This window comes from Trachypithecus francoisi, unplaced genomic scaffold, assembly GCF_009764315.1.
Source record: "Trachypithecus francoisi isolate TF-2019V2 unplaced genomic scaffold, Tfra_2.0 Lachesis_group21, whole genome shotgun sequence".
In the NCBI taxonomy this organism is placed as follows: domain Eukaryota; kingdom Metazoa; phylum Chordata; class Mammalia; order Primates; family Cercopithecidae; genus Trachypithecus; species Trachypithecus francoisi.
In genome coordinates, this window is record NW_022681467.1 from 38023122 (window position 1) to 38047400 (window position 24279).

At 39.7% G+C, this 24279-nt stretch overlaps 1 protein-coding gene across 1 annotated transcript in view; it reads right to left on the reverse strand.

The window, feature by feature from the left end:
• Window positions 1-24279, reverse strand: part of LOC117068314 (receptor-type tyrosine-protein phosphatase T-like) — a 141661-nt gene that overhangs the window by 72614 nt on the left and 44768 nt on the right. The gene's annotated exons all lie outside the window — the stretch shown is intronic.

The window sequence follows — 24279 nt, forward strand, 5'->3', positions numbered from 1 at the left end:
ATAAATTTACATATACAAATTGTTCATTATTTGGCTAAAAAGAAATAATACATTCCGTTATAGAAGTGATTTTGCAGGTCACATTTCTAATCATAATATAATTCAATTAAAATAAAAACCTTAACTTCTTGGAAACTGAGAAACTTTATCCTAAATACACAGGCCCTAGATCAAACAGGAGATCCAAATGGAAATTATAAACTATTTAAAAAATAATCAAGGAAAAGAGACAATTTCATGCCAAAACACGTGGAAGCAGCTAAGGATATATCCAGAGTAATGTGATCCAAGCATTTCAACATTACAAATTACAAAAAAAGAAACAAAATAACAAAATAAAATTCGGAGAATATAAGAGCTGAAAATAATGACAAGATTTTATTTTAATGAAGTAAACAATAAAAATGACATAAAGAAAAAATATGTATCTAAATAAAATCAAAGATGGCCTTTTGAAAAAACATGGTACATTTGGTGAAGCAAATGAAAATAAGAGAGAATAACATATTAAAAAAGAGAAAGGTGATATAACCATAAATAGACAAGATATTAAATTTAAAAATATTATGTATAATTCTGTAATAACAAATTTGAGAATTTTGAGGTGATAATTTTTCTAGTAAATAAAATGAAATTCAACCAAGGAGAAGAAAATCACATAATAGTTTAAGAAAGTTATTTAAATACCTCTATAAAAACCACCTCAGGTCTAAATCCTTTTTTTCCAGATGATTTTAAAAATATATCTTTTAAAGAAAGATAATTCTGATAATATTTAAATTATCTCAGTCCATATAAAAATAAAGCTTTTCCATTCATTTTATATATCCAACATAATTTTCATGCCAAAACAAGATACAAATAATGTAAAAATAAAACTAGAGATCAATTTTACCTATAAATACAGATGGAAAATATTAAACAAATGGAATCAATCAGTGCATCCAAAGTACAAACCATGACTAAGCAAGGATTATTTTAAGCATGGCTCATCATCAGCAAATACATATTAAGACAATGTATTACAAACAGAAATTAATGGGAAAAGCCATCTGGTTGAATCAATAGACACTGAAGTGACATCTGTTATTGTGCCACCCAGTAGCTATTTTCCCTTCTGGTGACGGATACCAAAGCTTTCCTCTGGGAATCCATCTGCTCATATCCTTTAAGCAGATGTAGATTGGATGGGATCCTACCCAGCTCAGGGGTGGAGCTTGTGATCTACATCTGAGCCAATCAGCACATCACATTTCCCTGGTCTTAATGATTCTGATTTAGAGGTAAGACTATGGCCCTACCAATCAGAAAGATGCAATAAAATATTTTCTGGGAAATCTAGGAATCCCTATCTCTTCCTCTACCACTAGATTTGAAGCTAAACACATATGAGTTTTACAGTTGCTACAACTGATCAAGGGGCCATGGGGGAAGAGTCTATAAGAGTTACCTGATCCTAACAACATAGTTGGAACCCTTGTATCAAGCTGGTCTCAAACCAGCTTGATTCTGAGCATTTTCAGTTATAAAAGCCAATGCATTCACTTTTCACTGGAGTCAATTTGAGTTAAGATTTCGTGGAATTTGTCACAGAGCAAGTTTTCATTGATGTATACGCCAGGATACATTTGATAAAATCCAGTAGACATTCCTAATGAAAACTTTAACAAAAACAAAAATGGGCAGTACTTAAATATAATAAAGGCTTTTGAAAAAACCTTCAGTAAACCTCTTATTAAGGGGTAAAATACTGAAACCATTTCCTTTAATATCATGAGCAAGACAGGTATGCTTACCATCTCCACTTCTATTTAATATTGTTTTGGTGGTTAAGCCAATGCACTTAGTAAAGAAATGAAATACTCAGGAAGAATATTTTAAAAAGAAGAGACAAAATAGAATTTATCTACAAATGATGTGTCTCTAAACTTAGAAAACTTGAGTGACTACTTAAAAAATGACTCGAATTTATCCAGGAGCTGATAATTTGGCTAGAATCTATCTAAACACATAAAAAATCAATAGCAATAATAAAAACAATCAGAAAAAAACTCCCATTCATAATGTAACTTAAATAATATGAGACAAGGAAAAAATACATTTGATGGGAATGCTTCTAAACTTAAAAAGATATTAAAATGCAAACAACAAATAAATTATATTGAAACATATAAAAACATGTCCTGAACAAAATTTTTAAAATACCACATGTATAAATGAGCAAATTCAATATTATAAATGTCAGTCTTCCCAAAACCAATACATTGATGAAGTACAATTTCACTCAGAATCTTTATAATTTTAATTCATATAATTCACTACCAAATTATTTTAAAGTGTATATGGAAGAGTATATATCTAAGAAAACCAAGAAAACTATAAAAGTAGAAGGAATCACCATGTTTCTTTATTAAGCTCACAATAAAGTCACTTAAATAAAATTGTATATTATGGTCCAGAAATAATAATTTAGTAGAATAAAACAGAAATACTAGAATAGATTCAATTGCATATGAGTATATAGTAAGTGATAAATATGGAATTTTAATTCAGTAAAACCCGTGTGTGTGTGTGTCTCTGTATATCTTATTTAAGGAAATTAGAATAATATATAAGGTGATGTTTTCTTGATAAAATTAAGAAAAAGTAAGTATTCTGCTGGCAACAGAATTAGAGAATGCAGTCAGGGAATCTGCAAGGCATATGAAGAATGATCTCTTCAAAACAACTAACCTTTAGCCAGGAAACTGGACCTTTTGTGTGAAATCTACACTGTGGTTTTTTTTTTTTTTTTTTTTTTTCCTGTTAGGATAAAATTATATATCAGCTATACATGGCTGAACAGAGAATTAAACCTGATAACAGACCAATCCATCTTGCAATACAAAAATGAAATTATAAGGAAAAAGGTTATCTAACTATCTCAGTCTGCCTTCTGCTGTTATAACAAAATACTTGAGACTCAGTAATTTATAAGCAACAGAAATTTATTTTCTCACAGTTCTGGCATCTGAGAAGCCCTAGATAAACAGCAGTACATTGGTGTCTCATGAAGGTTGCTCTCTGCTTGCAAGATGTGCCTTTTACTGGGTCACCACATGGGGGAAGGGGAAGACAGTTCCCCAGTATGACTCTCATAAGGACGTTAACCCCACATAGAAGGGCTCTGCCCTCATGATTTAATCTCTCCTAGGGACCTCACCTCCTAATACTATCACACTGACGATGAAGTTTCAACATATGAAACTTGAAGGAACACATTCAGACCTTTCCACTGATAGATCTATTAAATATGGGTTTGTTATCCTGAAATAGTTATACCATTGCAATCAAAAAGTTAGAATAAAATCCAAAATAATGTCAAATTGAAGGTATTATTTGTGGCCAGGCACAATGGCTCACACCCGTAATCCCAGAACTTTGGGAGGCTGAGGCAGGCGGATCATGAGGTCAGGAGATAGAGATCAGCCTGGCCAATATGGTGAAACCCCATCTCTACTAAAAATACAAAAAAGTAGCTGGGCATGGTGTTGCACGCCTATAGTCCCAGCTACTCGGGAGACTGAGGCAGAAGAATTGCTTGAACCTGGGAGGTGGAGGTTGCAGTGAGCCGAGATCGTGCCACTATACTCCAGCCTGGTTGACAGGAAGAGACCCTGTCTCAAAAAAAAAAAAAAAGGTATTATTTGTACAAACTGATTATTAACAATGTCTTGCATTATAAAAGTGCCAATAGGCTGCTGGCACATATTTTGCCAATAGACAAAATATTTGAAAGGTGGAGCTGTCTCAAATAAATTGTGTCTCTATTTTATTTTGTCTCTGATGTAGTTTTTGAAGAATATGTTAAAGGAAATATAATGGAACTCAGATGATGCAAATTGGAGTTTGATTGGTCCCTTCAGGAAAGAGTATGGCATGGTCATGGGCCAAATTCAACCTTTGCTCTATCTTTGTAGAGTTTTGTTACAATATAGCAACACATTTTTGTTACCCAATGCCTATAGCTGCTGTCACACTACCTATTGGCTAAAAGAAAACTTGTTTAATTCTAGAAATGGAGCAGACGGCAGTCTCTGAGTATAACTCAGTAAATTTAAAAAGAAATCATGAAAGCAAGAACAAACAAACAAAAACCCAAACCATTTGGAAAATTTTAAATATATAATAAAATTTTGATTCAAAGAACTAAAAAGTCTCAGTTTGTTCCAGAAATTTTGGAAAAGAACAGTAACTATTACGTTTCATGCCAAAATTTAGGGAATACTGCCAAAACTGCATATTTCATTGTTTCATTACATAGAGGAAGGGTGAAAATAAATTATTGAAAGCATTTAATTCAAAAATATTGATGAAAAAAGCATACCATGAAATTCTGAGGTACTCAGAAGGAGGAATTAATAAAAGAAAAGTAACAAAAGAGTAGATTTAAAAGACATATTCAAGATGGAATTTGTTGGAAATCAAACATATTTCCATCTAGATGATAACATACATGAGCCAACAGCTAATAAAATCAATAAAAATAGAAATATAAAAATATGTAAAAATGCACGTAACAGCAGTTACCTAAAACAAAACAAAAATACACCACCAACAAAAATATACAAAGGCTGCAGTGAGCCGAGATCACACCATTGCACTACAGCCTAGCCAACAAGAGCTAAACCCCATTCTGAAAAAAAAAAAAAAGAAAAGAAAAAAAGAAAAGATCAATAAAACTGACAAGTCTCTAGCCAGACTGATCAAGAAGGAAAAGAAAGAAGACACAAATCGTTAGCATCAAGAATACAAGGGTAAACATTACTAGAGATCTTTGAGATATTAAAAGGAAAAGAAATATTAGAAGCACTTAATGCCAATACATTTGATGGCACAGATGAAATAAACAAATTATTTGAAAGACAAACTACCAAATCTCATTCAAGAATTAGGTAACCCATTTTACCAAGAAAAATCCACATGAAAACAGTTTCACTGGGGAATTCTACCAAATATCTACAAAACAAAAATATTATCAGAGAAAGAATAGTATTTTTAGGAAGCAGGGCTTAAACAGATATCCAGATATAAGAAATGAACCTAGACCCATACCTTGCACTGTATGCAATAATAAACTCAGAATATAACATAGGGGAAATATTTTGTGACCTTTGCTAGGCCAAGAACTTGAGATATGACATAAACTACGAAACAAAGAATGTTGATTAGTTGAAATTCATTGAAATTAAAAACACCTGCTCTTCAAAGGGCACTGTCAAAAAAGCAAAAAGAGATGTCACAGACAGGGAGGAAATATATACAAAACACATAGATGTGATAAAGGATTTGTATCCAGAACACACAAAGAACTTTGAAACTCAGTGGTACAAAGACAATTCAACTTAAAATATAGACAAGCAGTTTGAATAAAGATTTCATCAAAGAAGATATGTAAAGGACAATAAGCACATGAAAAATTCCCAACAGCATCAGTCATTATGGAAATCCAAATTTAAAACCACTATGAGCTCTTATCACTTACACACTCACCTACTCATGTGGCCAGAGCAGGGGAAAGGAAGACAATGAGAAATCCTCACAAGGCTATGAAATGACTGGGACTCTGAGATACGGTGCAAAATGGCACATCCACTTTGGAAAACAGTTAGGAAGCTTCTTATAAACTTATACTTTACATATAATCCAGATCCAACCCTGGCTATTTGCCCAAGAGAAATAAAAAATGTATGTCTATTCAAAGACTTGTACACAAATATTCACAATAGTTTTACCCATAGTAGGCAAAACTGGGAACAACACAGATTTCTATCCATGAGTGGGTGAACTGTGATATAGTTATACAATCAAATACTACTCAGCACATAAGAAGTAAAGTACTAATACATACAATAGCGTGGCTAAACCTTGACAGCATGATGCCTCATGAAGGAAATCAGACTCAAAAAGCTACATCCTGTGGGGTATCATTTACATCGCATTCTAGAAACAGAAAAACTATACGGACAGAAAGATCACTGGTTTTCAGGGCCGAGGACAGGGAAGAATTAATTTTAAAGGGGCATGGGGAAACTTTTTGGGATTATGAAAATATTCTTTATTTCAATAGTGGTAGTGGTTATACAACTATACATTTATTGAAATTCATTATATTGTCCTCCTAGAAATGGTAAATTTTATTATAGATAAATAATACATTTTTGAAACTTAAACACGTACAAAATTATTTATTAGAAAGGGCAAACAAGCAGAAACAAAGATGACATTAGAGTGAAATGGCACAATATTTTTGCCCAACGCTACCACCATTTTATTTGAAAACCTGGATGGATTTCCAAGAAACCACAAATGAACAAATTTGACTGAAAACAAATGGAAAAACTACATAAATCAATAATCATAAAATGAACTAAAACACATAAGAATATCCCAGTGGCTTGACTGCTTCTCCTATACTCTCTCCAAAGCACCAGGACATTCAGTTTTAGGAGACAATATTTTCATTCCTTTAAGAAAAAAATAATTCCTATATCCATGAAATGGTACTAGGACATCGAAAGTGAAAGACAACTTAGGAATTCCTTTTTAAAGCTAGTCTAACACCCAAAGCAAAACTTAACAAAAGGTAGGCTTAAAAAACCCCCAGGCCAAACTTACTTATGAATATGGACATAAAAATTCTAAATTAAATATTGTTACTTGAGTAGCTCAATAAAATACCCTACCTTGTGATAAAATGAGGTTCATTTCAGCTGTGCAAGATGGTTCAATATTAGAAAATGTGCATTCATTCATTACCACATTAAGATATCCAACAGAAAATCACCTGATCATTTCTGATCCTACTGGTTGATATCTTTCCTAAGATCTCACACGGCTCACCCTACAAGGCATTCAAATCTCACTCAAAGAACCTCCACAGAGCAGTAGCCTTCTCGAACTATCTTTGATATGTCACCTTCCTACCAACCCAGAACCATCACTCTCCATGAGAGTAGAGACTTTGTTTTTTGTTTGTTTGAGACAGAGTCTGGCTCTGTCACCCAGGCTGGAGCGCAATGGTGCGATCTTGGCTCACTGCAACCTCCGCCTCCCAGGTTCAAGCAATTCTCTTGCCTCAGCCTCCCGAGTAGCCATCATGCCCGGCTAATTTTTATATTTTTAGTATAGATGGAGTTTCGCCTTGCTGGCCAGGCTGGTCTTGATCTCCTAACCTCAGGTGATCAGCCTGCCTCAGCTTCCCAAAGTGCTAGGATTACAGGTATGAGTCACTGTGCCTGGCCGAGACTGTTTACTGCCTACAGAATGTCTAGCACTACTCAACCAATACTTGACGGATGAATATCAGCAGATACTGACAAGGGTTTTAAGGAATTCAATCTCTATCTATGATAAAAGCCTTGGTAAAATGGAAACAAATAGCTACTTTTTAAAATAACAAAAGAGAAAAGCATCTCATATCCAAATTTTGCTTTCTATTTAATGTTGAAATAATTCAAGCATTTCCATTAGATTCATAACAAAACAAGGATGTCCTCTATTCCAGACATAAATGCCAAAGCAATTAAACAAGAGACTGAAATAAAAGGTATGCCTGTTTTTAAAAAGGAGGTAAAACCAGTTATTATTTGCAAGTCAGCCTTGATGCATCAGCTGAAAAACTTATTAGAAAATAAATAGAAGATCTTACTAAGGGAGCTGGTTATAAAATGAATATGAAAACTCAGTAGCTTCACAATGTACAATAAACAGAAAATATAAAGGAATTAATGATCAGTTCGAAAATGTAATGCAAGAAAAATCCTATACATAAAAGTCATCAGAAAAAATAATCTAGGAGCAAGTGAAACTTGAAATCTGAAGTACCTATGTGACTAAAGCTATGAAACTCTACTCAGAAAAGATTTTATGAAGTCAGAACAAATTCAATATTGTAAAGGTATCAATTTTTCCTAAATTAATCTATAAATTCAATATAGATAGCATATAAATCCAATAGGATTTCTATTGCAACTTACAGTTATCTCCCACTTATCTGGAAAAATAAGTGTGTGAGAATATCCAGAAAGTGTCTGAAAAACAGAGAGGGATATAGATCTATCAAATATTGGTAATGTGTTGTAAAAGTATGGAAGTTGAAACTGTATGGTAATTGTGCAGAACAGCCCAACGGAAAATACTACAGAATAGAGTCCAGAAATACAACTGAAGGAACATATAAGTAAAAGGCAGCAGTAGAGCCTAGTGCAATGGTTGGGCATTAGGTTCAAATTGCAGTTTTGCCTCTTCTTGCTATGGGACCATAAGCAAGTTGCTTACTTTTATTCGTTTATTTATTGATTTTAGAGAAGAGTCTTGCTCTGTTGCTCAGGCTGGAGTGCAGTGGTGTAATTATGGCTCACTGTAACCTTGAACTCCGGGGCTCAAGCGATCCTCCTGCCTCAGCCTTCCAAATCAGCTAAGACAACAGGCAGGTGCCATCAAATTTCGCTGGGCTTTTTGTCTTTTTCTTTTTCTTTTTGTAGATATGGGGTTTCACTACACTGTCCAGGCTGCTCTTGAACTTCCAGACTCAAGCGAGAGTCCTGTCTTGACCTCCCAAAGTGCAGAGATTACAGGTGTGAGCCACCATGTCTAGCCCAGTTGCTCTGCCTTTCTGGAAAACATTCTTCTCCTGCATGGTGTGGGGGAAGAATAGTATTATAATAATAGTAATGACCTCAGATGGTTTTGATATAATTATATGAAATAATCTATAAAAATGCTAGCATAGGACCTGCCATTTAGGACATAGTCAATACATGCTAGCATACATACCTACATATCTATACAAAGTTCTTATTCTAAGTTTGTAGAGAAAAGAAGTTGTTAGCACAACGAGTTAGCTATCTTGGACAAAGTGTGTCCATGGGAGTGATGCTGTATGAGGATGGTCATCTCTACCACTATTTATAGGGGTGAAACATTATTAATCCACACGACTAAGAAAAATGAACATAAGAGACCTCTATATATTGATATGAAAAGACATTGTTAACATCTTATTGGGTAAAGAGATTAGAATGCAACAGGTATATAGCACAAACTTGCAGTGTATAACTGTGTTCATAAATCTAAATGCTTCCTGTAGTGGGTTGAATGGTGACTCCTGAAAGATATATCTGCTCAGAACCTGGAATTGTGACCTTATTTGGAAATAGGCTCTTTGCTGATGTAATTAAGTTAAGGATTTCAAGATGAGATCATCCTGGAGTAGGGTGGGCCTTAAATCCAATGACAAGTGTCCTTACAAATGGAGAAGAGGAAAGACACACAGAGGAGAGGCCATGTGAAGACTGAGGCAGAGACTGGGGTGATGCGTCAATGACACAAGGAAGCCAAGGGTCACTGCAGCTACCAGAAGCTAGAAGAAAAGGCATGGAACAAATTCTCCTTCTGAGCCTGCAGAAGCAACCAAGCCTGCAAACACCTTGGTTTTGGACCTCTGACCTCCAGAATTGTAAGAGAAAAAATCTTTGCTGTTTGAAGCCACAGGGTTTGTGATAACGTGTGAGAGCAGCCACAGGAAAAAACTGTACTTCCCAACATCATCAAATCCCAGTATTTATCTTTGAAAATCCACTTATTCTCCTCACAGTTCAGTTTCTCCCTACCTCCAAGGACCCACTGGCCTTCTTTTTGCTGCCCCTAAGTTAAATAGAAGAAATTGTTTGCAACCTGGCCCTATGCATAATTCATGGCTGACTCTGCCTATATCTGCTTTGTCAGCTTTTGATCTGCTGGTTAAAGAGATAAAGGTGTTATCTGTATTAGAGTAACAGTGTCCAATAATAGGGGATTGGGTAAGTAAATTAGGGTCCATCAACTAGATAAAATATTACATAGCCATTGAATAAGATAATGATAAAGACAAGCAATGTGGAAAAAATAAGGTCCTTGACATAATGCTAAGTGGAAGAAAGTATGTTATCAGATTGTATCTACGATGTAATAATAACCAGGACAAAATTCTTCCTAGATGTGGACAAGGACTTAAAACAGGTGGAAGTGTTGGGTTGTGGGATGTTTCTTCTTTCATTTAGAGTCTTAGAGATGCTATTATAATGGTGTTTGTGCTATAGTAAACGAGGAAACAAAAAAGGTACCAAACCCTTCAGTTTCTCACAGGATGCATAGAAGCTGGAGAGGGAGAAAGGATGCCCTACCATCTCCAAGTAAAGGGCCCTATATAGAAGCTCTATCAGACTTTGTCCTAATAGAGAACGGGGCACCTCCAGTTATAGTACGGAGCCTTGGATTTTTGAGTAATGATTCAAATTCATTTTTGAATGAAGCTCAAATTCCTCTTGGCAGATTCCCCAGGTAAATGCAAACACTGGATAAGATACAATGGCAGACAAAATAACCCTGCACCCCAGCCCTTCCTGTGACCTGGTTTTCTTGGATTTTACCCGAGTAGCCTTCTGCCATTCCACTCCCCAACCCTACATATATGCTGCTCTTCCTGGAGATTCCTCCCTATTTCCTGAACACGCCTTGTTTCGTGGTTTCCCTGCAAACACAAAAAGAGGCTACCCCTACATCCCTTCTCCTCTTTTAAGTTAGAACTTAAATATACATTTTGTTGGGGGAGACAAAATTCAATCTACCATGAGAGTCATCTCCCTGCAATTTTTAGGGAGACAATAAAAGGAAAATAACAGTTAGAGAAAAATAATGAAATAAAAAATAATGGGCAAGCTAATATCTAAATAGTTTTAAAAGTTCATTCATACTTAGAAACAAACATTAACTGTATCCAACACGCCCAAGATGAATGAATAATCTAAAGACGAGGAAGGCTTGACATGTATTTGTCTGTCTGTTTATTTATTTATTTATTAGAGTCAAGGTCTCACTCTGTCACCCAGGCTGGAGTACAGTGGCATGATCATAGCTCACTGTAACCTCAAACTCCTGGGCTCAAGCGATCTTCCCAAGGGATCTTCCCACCTCAGCCTCCTGAGGAGTTGAGATGACAGGCATGAGCCACCGCACCCAGCCAATGTTTTAAACATTTTTGTAGATAAAGGGTCTCTATATGTTTCCCAGGCTGCTTGACATTTTTATTGATCCCCAACAACGTTCCAGGAGTTCTCACACGTAAGCTCATTGTATCCTCACAATGATATTCCACAGGTATTTGCATCCCTATTGTGCAAATGAGGAAACCGAAATTTGTCAGCTGAGCAATTGACATATAATTCATCTGGACTGAAACGTGCTGTAAGTGGAAAATGCATGCTGTATTTCAAATCTTAGTATAAAAAGGATAAAATATCTTGTTCATATTTTTATATTAAGTGACATGGTCAAATGATACGATTTTGGATTACATATCACTAAAACTATACATTATTAAAAATAATTTTACCTGTTTTTTAGCTTTTTTTTAAATGCAGATAATAGAAAATTTTAAATTACATATGCGACTCACATAATGTTTCTACTAAAAGGTACCAGTCTAAAATGACAGAACTCAGAATGATGAGCCTGGCTTAGACTCTGGCTCAGGGCTCCCAAACGGACCACATTATCAGCCTTAGTTAGGTCTCTGCCCCCACAGTGAGGACCATGAGTTTAGAAAACAATGTTTTAGAAATAACACATAAATAGTTAACAACTACATGGAAAAAAATTTAACCTAGCCAATAATCATTAAATGTGTGGTTTATGGCTGATAAGTGAAAGACAATAGGAACATGACCAATAGCTTGCACTCAAAACCAATGTCCAAATCAGAGCAGAACAGACAGATGCAAATTACCTGGACACAAAGATGGGCTCCCAGGCTCTCAGGTATGCACTGCCGCTCAGATCTGGAGAGGGGTAGGGTATACAGCCAGGAGCACAGGGGCCAGGTCGTGTTATGGGAAATCCCTGCTGCAGCACATACCCCAGCCTTGACCACAGGAGAGGCTGTCCTGGCTGGAGGACACCCTCCCCTGGTAGAGGAGGAAACTATTAAAGACAACTCTCCTATCTCCTCTTGCCTTTGAGAAAGACTTCCCAAATTTCATATAAGCTGCCTCCCATTATAACTAAAACATCAGCTCCCAGAGGAGACAGATTTTTCTGTTTGGTCCATCAGCGTATCCCAACTGCATAGAACAGTTCCCAGCATATAATGAGTGTTGAATAAATACTGAATAAATGAACTAGCAAATGAATGAATGGGTTGATTTCCCCCCATAGGGTGCTGCCAATAGTGAGATACTGTAACAGCTACAATGAGCCTGGTTTTCTCCGTGACGACTTTTGTGTGTCCCTCTCATGCCTGAGGCCCCTGACTTTCAGTGTCAATGTTCCAACTGCACATGCAGGTCCATCCCACCCAATATGTGGTCAAGACAGAGGTTGAGCCTGGCTCACCAGGGCTGGAATAAAGTTCAAGCCCAGTTGCACGTGCACATAATTTGCATGAGCATGAGGGAGAGAGGGGTTCATTGCTTTAGCAATGAGTGAAGAGGGAGGAGTTTCAAGGTGCCTCCAGGTACCAGGGCAGCAGGGAAAGGTTAGATTTTGGGAGAAACATGAACAGATGGCTTCCTCTATTTTAGCATGTCTCTGCTTTGAACCACCTCCTTTTCTTAGAACTTTGCCTCACAACCCTAAGACTCCCCTCCAGGCAATTGTACTTCCTGGCATGTGGTTTAGATGTTAAGCGCTGTGGATGCTGGAACTTGAGGCTGGGATAAGGCAGCTTTGAGTACTCCTTTTACCCACCTCATGCCCTCTTTTCTTCTCCCTCTCCTAGAGTTTCCTCTCCTCCAGCCCCTTTCCTACCTCCCTGGTTCTGGTTACCTCCTCCTCTAATTTCTGTCCTGACAGTAGAGGATCAGCTGAAGACTTTCCATATCTGTGAAGTGACCTTATTTGAAAATAAGGTTTGTGCATCTATAATCAAGTTAAGATGAGGTCATTAGGATGGGCCCTAGACCACTATGACTGGTGTCCTTATAAAGAGCAGAGGAGAGACACTGAAGAGACACACACCTAGCAAGAATGCTACGTGGAGACAGAAGCGAGACTGGAGCAATGTAGCCACAAACCCAGGATGCCAAGGCTTGCTCGTGATAACAGAAGCTGTGAAAAAGCCATGGCACAGGTTTTCCCCAATAGCCTTTGGAGGGGGTGGGAACCTGCTGACACCTTGATTTTGGTTTCTGAATTCCAGCCTCTGAGACTGTGAGAGAATGAATGTCTGCTGTCTAAAGCCAGCCGGTTTGTGGTGCTTTCCTATGGCAGCCCTGGGAAAATCATAGCGCGTTGCTGTGTCTCTCTGTCGTCAGTTATGACGGGTGACTTGGTTGCCAACTGGCACAATTTCAATGAGAAAAAGTGAACCATTATGTAGATACATTTATCTGAGGGCCTGAACATGACTGTCCAATGCCTATAATCTCTGAGTTTGGGGTTATCATGAACAAGGAATGCTGAACTCGTTTTGACTCAAATAAATGTCTGAGCTCTGGTGCGTATTCTGGCCGTGCACTGCTTCCTCAACCCCACGCAAATGCTTCTTTGCTCTGATTGCAAACAAAATGCATGCTTGTTAGAAAACCCAGAGAAAGAGAGAGAGAAAACAAACAAATCACAAAGGGAAAATAATTTGCCTCCCTTCTCCTTATGCCAGGCTAATCACTGTTGATATTATGCTATGTTCTCTTCCTCTTTCCTCATTATGCTGGTCTCACAAGAGATTCAACTCACCTTGCTGTCCAGCGCATACTCACGAACCTGAGCCGGTGGGCTTGGTTACCGATGCCTGAGGCTCACAGCCTCCACCTTTTGAGGGGAATTCTGGTCTGTCTTGATCTTTCCCCAGAGTGTGAGGAGTCCAATAAATTGTTAGTAGTTAAGCAATTCTGAAACGAATCCATACCCACATGGGTCTAGGACCAATCCCTGCCAAGACCTTACAACATTTGGGGGTGCTGCAGAGAACACTGTCTCCAGTGGGGTTTGGGAATTGCTGTGGATAAGTGAGGCAGCTATGGAAAAAGCCCGTCCCGGTGGTTAAAGCAACCCAGAGGGTTTCTGGACCTTAGTTAGGGAAGGATTAGGATTGGTGATAGGGGATTTCAAAGCTGCCTCTTTTGGGTTTAAATGCTCCAACCTTGCCCCAGGTCACGCATAGCTCACCCAGAGGTGAATCATATTAGCCCAGGTGTCTGCTCTTGGTGGATCCAGAACTGCTTCTTGTTTATCTTTTAATCTCCTTGGAATCAGGTAGATCCCACGTAAACCCTCAAAAAGTAAAAGGTCTGATTACCTCCCATCTTTCTGAAAAAATGAGCTGCAGTCTGCACTTCTCAACATAATGACATGTGGTGCTTCCAGCAAGTTCCTGAGCCCCCAACACATGCACACACACGCGCGTGTGCGCGCACACACACACACACTTTTTTAAAGGAGTTGCCAAGTGCAGTGGGTTGAGTGGTGGTCTCCGAAAGATACATCTATCTGGAATCTGTGAATGTAACCTCATTCGGGAAAAGTGTGGAGGCAGGGAGAACAGGCAGGAGATTATCACAGTCAGGACAAGAAAGCAGGAGACGTTGACAGTCACGACTAAGGTGGCAGGAGTGAAGGCAGAGTTGTGGGATTTCAGGGACATGTGGAGGTAGCACATAGGCTGATAGGCTGATGGTGTGTGTAGGTGGGGGTGGGGGGTGGAGGAGAGCAGACAGTGCTCATGGATAAGAAGAATTAACATCATTAAAATTGCCATACTACCCAAAGCAATTTATAGGTTCAATGCTATCCCTATTAAAAGGCCATTGACATTCTTCAAGAATTAGAAAAGAATATTTTAAAAATGTATATGGAACCAATAAAAACCCTGAATAGCCAAGGCAATCCTAAGCAAAAAGAACAAAGCTGGAGGCATCCCCCTATCCAACTTCAAACTATACCACAAGGCTACAGTAACCAAAATGGCATGGTACTGGTACAAAAACAGACACAGAGACCAATGGAACAGAATAGAGAACCCAGGTATAATACCACACACCTACAATTATATAATCTTCAACAAACCCGACAAAAACCAAGCAATGTGAAAAGAATTCCCTATTCAATAAATGGTGCTGGGATAACTGGCTAGCCACATGCAGAAGACTGAAACTAAATCCTTTCTTTATACCATGTACAAAAATCAACTCAAGATGGATTACAGACTTAAATGTAAAATCCAAAACTGTAAAAATTCTGGAAGACAACCTAGGCAATAGCCCCCATGAAAACCTTCACTTGAATCAGGCCCCGGGGAATGACATACATGTCACCCAAGGTTAGTGGCAGAGATAGACTGCATTTCCCTTTTTTGTGTGATTCTTTGCCCACATCCCTTCTAATACACCCTCAGTCTGGCCCCAATTCTCTCAGCCTCATCCTGTGCCCAGGCCCTCACTGGTCTCAAGTGTCTTCCAGCTGAAGCCTCTTTATTTCCAGCCCCTTTGATCAGAGCTTGGGTTGATGCAATGCACCACTCTAGGGGAAGCATAAACCCAGAAAAACATCAAGGGACTGTGCTGTTGACATCACAATCATAATTCTGGAAACTTATTTAAAGGAAATAATTTAACAAAACAGGAAAAAGCAAGTTCATAAAAATGTTCATGGAAACCTATACAATTTTCCATAATGGATAAATATTAGAGGCTATATGAATGTCACACAAGGTAGTTAAATAAATCACGATAGTGTCACTTGATGGGACAGAATATGGCCCTTAAAATGCTAACAATGTAACTATGTATCATTTTACATGAGGAAAAAGCATTTAAAATAATAAAGAGGCAATAATTACATAAAAATTTCATATGTATATAGACAGGTACTAGTAGAAAAAAATGAAACAAAAGTAAAATTCTGAATAACTGAAAATTTGTTTTCTGTTACTGTTATTACATTTTATAAATATAAACAACTAATTTTTTAAAACAAATTTAAAGCTTGTGCTAAACTGTAACTTAGCCCCCAGTAAATCTCTATTTATTTGGCATCTGCCAAAAGAACCAAATGCTCTTGAGATGCTGATGGGACCAAGCTTAAAGCATTTGATTTTTTTTTTTTATTTTTTTGCCCCTAAAACATTTTTGTTCTTGTCATGACTTTGGACACTCGAGTTTTTCCAAACTTCAAAAAAACAAAACCTTTTTGTTCCCAGCTGAAATCCAATGTCACAGGTGCACTTTCTCTGTGCAAAAACTATTCCCAATTTACTGACAGAAACTTAACAAAGCCCAGATTGCAGCTTTCAAGGTTACTCCAAGGGCATTGTTATCCTAGGACCCCTATGGGTCAAGCTGTAAGTTTCCCACCAGTGGATTCCAGAGCCTTGGGCAAAAAACACCAGAGCTGGTAGTAAACAGCTTCCACCTGCCTCTCACTCTCAAACTGAGGGATACTTCTCTGAGGAGGCTTGCTGTGCCTTGAAAACCTTAAACCTTAAACCTTAAAAGCTCATAAGATGAGCTTTCCTGTGCCGAATTTAGGAATGATTTACTCATCTACACAAGTAGCTCAAGTTTAGTACAATTAGCTGGTGTAATTGGAAGTCACTGTCTATGAGGATGGATGTAGCAGCCCTCAGACCACACCAAGTGCAGTGAAATTACAGCAAATTGCAGTGCTCCTGGGCACTGTGAAATAGACTTTGCCATAGCAGCCATGGGCATATCTTTTTGTCAGGTGAGAACACAAATATAAAACAGTCCTTAGCAACATCTTTCTTCCCAAGACAAGAATGCAGGAGGGAATCTAGGATGCCACCAAGGTGTTATGCAGGGAGATGGTTCCAGTAAGAATCCTGTTAAAGAGAGTTGCCTCTCTGACGTATGCATGGAAAAAGATGGATTTAAGCAAATAGACAAGGCTGACAAAAGTATGTGGAAAAAGAAAACAATCAATGCTTTTTGTTTTCCATATTTCTTTGACATTACAGAATTTACTCCTCAGCTAAAATAGGATAGGTTGATTTGGGAGGGGAATAAAGGACAATTCTGTATTTACGAGTTATGTATTATGAGTAATTTGGGTTAGGTATTACTCAAACATCCACTATGCATCCACTCTGTCCTTGGTACTCTTCTAGATGTCTGGGAAGCACTGATGAACAAGACGAAATCCTTGCCTGGAGTGTGAGATGCACACAGGCACACCCATACAAAGATTACTATAATGCAATGCAGTCATTGCAATGACAGAAATACTCCAGAATATTACATGAGGGGCGATGCATACACATAAACAAGTTAAAGGAGGTGAGAAAAAAATCTCTTTGAAAAGAGGTAATGCCCATTCTACTCTCTGCATTTATAAGTTTGACTTTTTAAGTTCCAAATGTAAGTGAAATCATGCAATATTTGTCTTTCTGTACCTGGCTTATTTCACTTACCATAATGTCCTCCAAACTAGGGGTGAAGAAAATGGGGAGACCTTGATCAATGGGTGTAAAGGTTCAGTTATGCAAGATGAATAAGTTCAGGGGATCTAATCTACAGCATGGTGACCATAGGTAATAATATTGTATTGTATACTTTTAATTTGCTAAGAGAGCTTATTTTAAATGTTCTCACCATGAACAATACCGTAACTACGTGAGGGGATGGGTATGTTAATTAGATTGATTGTGGTAATCACTTCACAATGTATATGTATGTTGCACACCCTAAACAGATACAATTTTTATTTGTCAAGTACAGTTCAATAAAGCTGGGGTAAAAGAGAGGTAATGACTGAGATGATTGAGGCAAGAAGACATTATCCCAACAAACAGCCAGTGGATGAGAGAGGGAGGCCTTGAAGGCAAATCAGTGTATCAATATGCAAAAAAGTACAAAGGTAAAGAGCGGCTTCTGGAAGGGGCTGTCAATAAGAAGTTTGTTGCTGCCAGAACACAGAGGTGGAAAAAGCAGATGATCAGAAAGCAAGCTAAAGAGGTCACGAGGAGTCCAGGGGTACCCAAATGCTGGATTAAAGAGTTGTATGGTTCTTGAAAGTTGTCTGTGTTTGCAGGGTCTGTGTGTTTCACAGTGATACGGACAGGAATTAGGGAAATACTGGGTAGAAGAGAGTGGTTCCCTGGCAAAACCCCCACCCTGAAGCCTGGAAACTCCCAGCCCTAAATGGGAACAGGCATTCCTGCTTTCATGCCCTAATGTGGCCTCTGGCTCACCACACTTCCGCATCCTGTACCCATATAAAACCCAAACCCCAGGTTCTACAAGCAGATAAACAGAAGGGAAGAAGAGTAACAGAATGGAATGGCGGAGGAGAGAAGGGAAGGAGCATCCAAACATCAAGAGGAGTTCAGCTGGGGATGTTCAGAGAGGAAATCGGCTGCTGGATGACCAAAATCCAGGGGGATATCATCTTCCCACTCCAACCCTTTTCCAGCTCCCCATCCATCCTGCTGAGAGCCACCTCCATCACACAATAAGACTCCCACCTTTACCATCCTTCAAGTCCATGTGTGAACTGATTCTTCCTGGACACTGGACAAGAACCCAGATACCAAGACGGCATTGAATTGGTTAACACTTAAGCTGTCTGCAGATGGCAGAGCTAAAAGAGCACTGTAGCATGCCCACTGAGGTTTTTGGAGTTGCAGGTGCCTACCCCTAGATGCTGCTGTGGGGCCAGAGCCCAAACGTGCTAGCCCCGGCTCCTGCACCTGCCTGTCTGTATGTTCGCCTTCCCGTAAGGGGTTTGAATGTGCATAGTGGCTGAACAGATGAGTCACACCCCTATTGCATGTACTGCAAGGAGGGGTCAGGGAACTCTCTTGTTTCAGTAAGTTGGTCAGATGGCTGATGTGGAGGGTGAATCTTGGAGAGAGGACCAGTGGAAGCCAGCAGGTGATGGACGCAGGAGTACTGAGAAATTGAGATCCTAACCAGGGCGAAGGTAGGAGGGCAGAGGTCAGTGCAGACAGATTTGCCACAGTAGCTCTCAAACATAGTGGCACAAGAGACTCCTCTGGGCTCCATTTATAAATATTTCCTGGCCCCACCCCTGAAGTTTCTGATTCAGTAGCTTTAGAAGAATTTGGATCTGCCTGTCTTTTAAGCCTCCAGAGCTTTGAAAGTTCAGTCAGATTTGAAAGCCATTGATTTAGAATGTAAAATCCATCCCTCCTCTTTTCTCCCATTCTTTTCTTTCTCTAACAGTCTATTTGGCACCTACTGCATGGCAATACTCTATTGAGGTTAAAAAGTACCATGGGAGTTAAGAATACACAAAAAGGAAAGGTCTTTCATCCTTTTAAGTGTTTCTCAAACTTAAAAACTTGTTAGCCTGCAAATCTGTAAAACTTATAAAATCTGTCTTAGTTTGGGCTGCTATAACAAATTGCCATAGACTGGGTAACTTATAAAAAGGGCAACTTATTGCTCACAATTGAGGTTGGGAAATCCAAGATCAAGGTGTCCACAGATTCAGTCTAGTGACGTTTTGTTCCTCATAGGTGGCGCCTTCTAGCTGTGTCTTAACATGGCAGAAGGGGTGAACAAGCTCCCTCCAGCATCTTTTATAACAGCACTAACCCCATTAATAAGGGAAGACTCCTCCCAAACATCCAAGCATTTTATCATCTCCCAGAAGTCCCACCTCTCGACACCACTACATTGGGAATTAGATTTTATCGTAAGAATTTTGAGGGAACACATACACATTCAGACTATGGCCATCCCCGGGCATAAATGTGTGGACACCTCATGCCAAAAGGTTCCATAGATTACAGTTGGAGAAATGCTACCTTGACCATCATATACTACCACTTAGAGTCATTGGGTTCTCCCATCTGCATTGCGGTTATAGAAGCAGTCATCCAGGTGGCCCAGGTTAGGTTTCTTATTTTTCTTTTTAAATAATTATTAATTTGAAAGTGAGGGCCGGGCGCGGTGGCTCAAGCCTGTAATCCCAGCACTTTGGGAGGCCGAGACGGGCGGATCACGACGTCAGGAGATCGAGACCATCCTGGCTAACACGGTGAAACCCCGTCTCTACTAAAAAATACAAAAAACTAGCCGGGCGTGGTGGCAGGCGCCTGTAGTCCCAGCTACTGGCGAGGCTGAGGCAGGAGAATGGTGTAAGCCCGGGAGGCGGAGCTTGCAGTGAGCTGAGATCCGGCCACTGCACTCCAGCCTGGGTGACAGAGCGAGACTCCGTCTCAAAAAAAAAAAAAGAAAGTGAGAAACTTCATGAACTGTCATGGTTCTTGTTTACAGAGAGCCCTGTCCACTTTGACATCTCTGCGGAGATGTAAGAGAGAGAATTCTTTTTTTCAAAATTGACTTGGTATGGGAAACTTTTTCCAGTAATGAAAAATATTAGCCCAATTTGCCATTTGCAATTTTCCTTTGATACTGACACACCAGACAGTGCCTATTTGTGTCAGAAATATGTGTCAGAGTCCTCTCAAAGCCATCAGGTCAAGCATGCCACTCAGCTTCACAGGAGGGGAAGGATGGAGCTCTGAATATGTCTATTCAGTTGCAGGAATGTTCAGGTTGGATGGAATTTGCAAATACAATCATGATGACGAAGTCACCTTCACTATGGGCATGAAACTCAACTAATCCCATCTGTTTTTTCCCACTCATTTCCCCACACAAGCCTTGTTCCTCCAATATTGACAGGGCACCCCTCCTCAAGGATTTGACAATTCAAGCTTGGGGGACACAATGTAGATTAGATGGTTTCCAAGCCAAGGCTAGATCCAGACCTCAGTCACCCTCTTCATTCCAAAACTGCGCCTTTACTCCTCCCCACCCTACATCTGCAAGCTTATGGCCACTCTAATCAGGTGGATTGATCATGATTGGGAAATTCAGGTTAATTTCACCATCATTTATTGAGGGCCTTTGGAAAAGGCACTGTAGCTAACTAGTTAAGTGGGCAAGCTTTGTATTCACACTTAGTAGGAATCTAGGTTTTGTTTACTAGTCAGGTCATCTCAGGCAAGTAACTTCCTGCCTCTAAGCCTCAGTATTAAATGGGGATAGTGATCCTTACCTTGAAGGGCTGAAACAAAGTACACAATGAGTGATATATGGTAATGATAATGGAGTCTCCATGGGATTCTAACAGGAAATAGACAGATAATTCAAGGAGAATTGACTAAAGGCACTATTTACAATGCTATGAGCTGGTTGAGGGAATCAGGGCAGAGGCATAGTGGAGGAGTGAACTAAGTAAGTGAGGGTGGGCCGGGTGGAGGAGGGAGCAGGTCCCAGAACCAGGAGGGAGCAGGTCCCAGAACCTGGAAGGTCACCTTGGAAGGAACTGTGACCTTTCTGGAGGAGAAAAAGCTGCAGCAGTCAACACCCCCTCCCTTGGTCTCCTCCCTCTCCCCTCATCCCCTGCAAGGCGCTCTTTCAGATGAACAGAAGGCAAGGCAACACCGTGATGTCTGAGACTCAATCTCCTGTGCCAGGGAGCAGGCAGAGAAGGGTGTAGGGAAGACCTGGAGAAAGAAAGGGCAGGTAGCAGCACCACCGCCATTCATGGATGACCTATCCCATGCCAGGTCCTGGGAGCTCAGCAATGTACAAAATGCATTGGGGAAGTCTAAGAATTCTGAGCCAAGTTGTAGACGGATGTAGAAATCCACAATCACAGTATGGGGGAATAAATCCTATTATAAAATAACAAGTGGGAACCCCTCATCCAGGTGGTGCAGAGGGACAAAATATGCCCCAAAGAACCCTTGAGCAGGGTGCTGAGGAGGCAAGAAAGGAGGAAGCGGGAAAAGACAGCAAGGGGAGTGTAGTGTGGCCGTAATGTAAAGCCTGTGGATTTGGAAGTGGGGATGGAAAAGCAGGAGAGGGCACTGGGCAAGCCTGCAAGGGCTGAGTCAGTTATAGAGGAAACTGTTGGCCAAGTTAAAGAAGAGGTTAGCTTTTATCCTCAGAGCTGTTGGGATTTATAAGGATTTTAAATGGTACAGTGTCTGGTATAATCTGTATTTTAGCAAAACAATTTTGGTCTCTTTAGGGAGAGAAGTGTTGATTTCTCTGACACTGACCCACAAGAAATGTCACCACGGTCCACGGTCCATGGTCCACGGTTCATGGTCCATAGACACAACTGGGCAAGGGGAATTTCACTGCAGGGTAAGGAAATCCTAACGTAGTAAGAGCATGGTTCAGGGAGAGACTGGTTCCAAAACTGAGGCTCCAGTAAATGTTCCTGGAATGATGGGAAAGCCTGGCCTGCAGACAACTCAGTACTGTACTTGCTGAATTTCAACATGCACAGAGACAACCTGGGGATTCTGTAACATGCAGACCCTGACTCAGTAGACCTGGGGTGGGGACAGAGATAGCACATTTCTAACAAGCTCCCAGGGGATGCTGATAACAGAAGAACACAGAAAGGTTCAGTTTGAAAGGCCAGCTGCCTCAACCTCCTCTTTTGCAGGTAGGCTAACAGAGGCCATGGAAGGGCTTTCCCCTTGGTGATGCATCATAACGTTGGTGGCAGGACCTGTAGAAACCTGACTGGTGAGTCCTTCAATTCAGAGTTCTCATGGGGCTTCCAGGACCCTCTGAGAGATGACTGGGGACCAGGCACTCTACTTGCTATTGAAGGGCAAAGGCGAAAGGGAGTGAACAGGAACTGATGAGGCAAGAGTGTCTCCAGCATGTCCTTAGACAGTGCAAATGGATCTGCCAACATGCACGATAAACTTTTCACATATCAGCCTGCTCTGAGAGTATCATGAAAGCTGACATAAATCTCTGGTGGGCTGCCAAAGGCCTTCTTCCCAGACATGGTGACTGGCATAAAAACTCAAAATAATACTCAAAACACACACTCACACAGGTGAGATCTATTTGCAGTGCAATTTGGCAACATGTGGCAAGAGTTACAAAAGTATTCATTCATTCAACCCAGTAATTTCATGTTTGTGTGTGTGGTGGGGGTGGGAGTTACTAATATACAAATACTCTAAACAGAGAAGGAAGAAAATGAACTTTGACATTGAATGGATACTGGACAGCTAGGACTATAATATATTTTGATTTCGTATAATATTCCTGAATTGCAGGCTTAATATTGCTTCACCGACACACAATTTTATTAAATTAAGCCATTAAGATCATTCAATTTCAGGGGTTAATTTGCCCAAAAGTCAGCCACCCACGCAATGTTAGTTCCAGGATTTGAATCCAGGTGAATCAGATCTGAAGGTCATGTTCTTTCCACCATGATGCAATGCCACCATAAACATGAAGTTTATCACAGTGTTATCAAATATATAAAAAATAGAGGAATGGATAAGAAAACTACAGTATATACACTCAATGGACAATTACGCAGTCATTAAAAAAGATGAGCTATTTCCATGGTTCTAGAAAGGCATCATGATTGCGATTAAACACTTAATGAAAAATTACAATAGCAAATTTTTTGTAATTATAGTTAGGTAAAAGATGTGTGCATATTAACAAAGATAAAAATACAAGGCAAAATAAGCACTGTGGTAGAAGAGCAGATTATAGGTGATCTTTTTCTCTGATATCCAAACATTCTGTAATATTGTTATAAAAATTGGCCAAGGAAGACTAAGATAACAGAATGCATTTGTTGGTGGGGAGAGCACACAGCCTACTGTACATACAAGATCCTTTAACGAGAGTTCCTACGCAATCTTGAGACCTCTGCACATGGCCTTGTCTTCCTGCGGTTCTGCCCTTCGGTCATGAAGACTCTCTAGAGGACTTGCTCTAATATAGACTCTCTCACCTCTGGCATCTTTTTCAGGAAGGCTTCTATAGCCCTGGTCTCTTTATCCAAGTGGTAACACAGGTAAGCATCATCAAAAAGAACTGCCTCTCACAATAGCAGATAGAACATTTATACAGTAGGTGGGAAAGGACACACAGGCCCTTTAGGCATTGCAGCTGACAGCATGGCTGTTGCTGGGAGTGAAGGGCTAGTCTTCAGGGGCATGGCTCATAGGACCAGGAGAGAGTAGAACTAACTCTATCTTGTTAAGAGACAAAACAGCTATGAGAGAAGGGAGATGCCCAAGCCATTCTCAGTTCCCACCTTCCCCATGTCTTCCTAGATAATCTCAGTTTAAGCCTCACTTAGGGCTTGATACCCAGGAGCCTGGAGAACATCATGGCACCAGTGTGCCTAACACAGCCCTTCCTGGGAGGCTGCTGAAACAAACCTGCTTGCAAGAATCTTGACACATTCTCTGCACCTCCACACATAGGC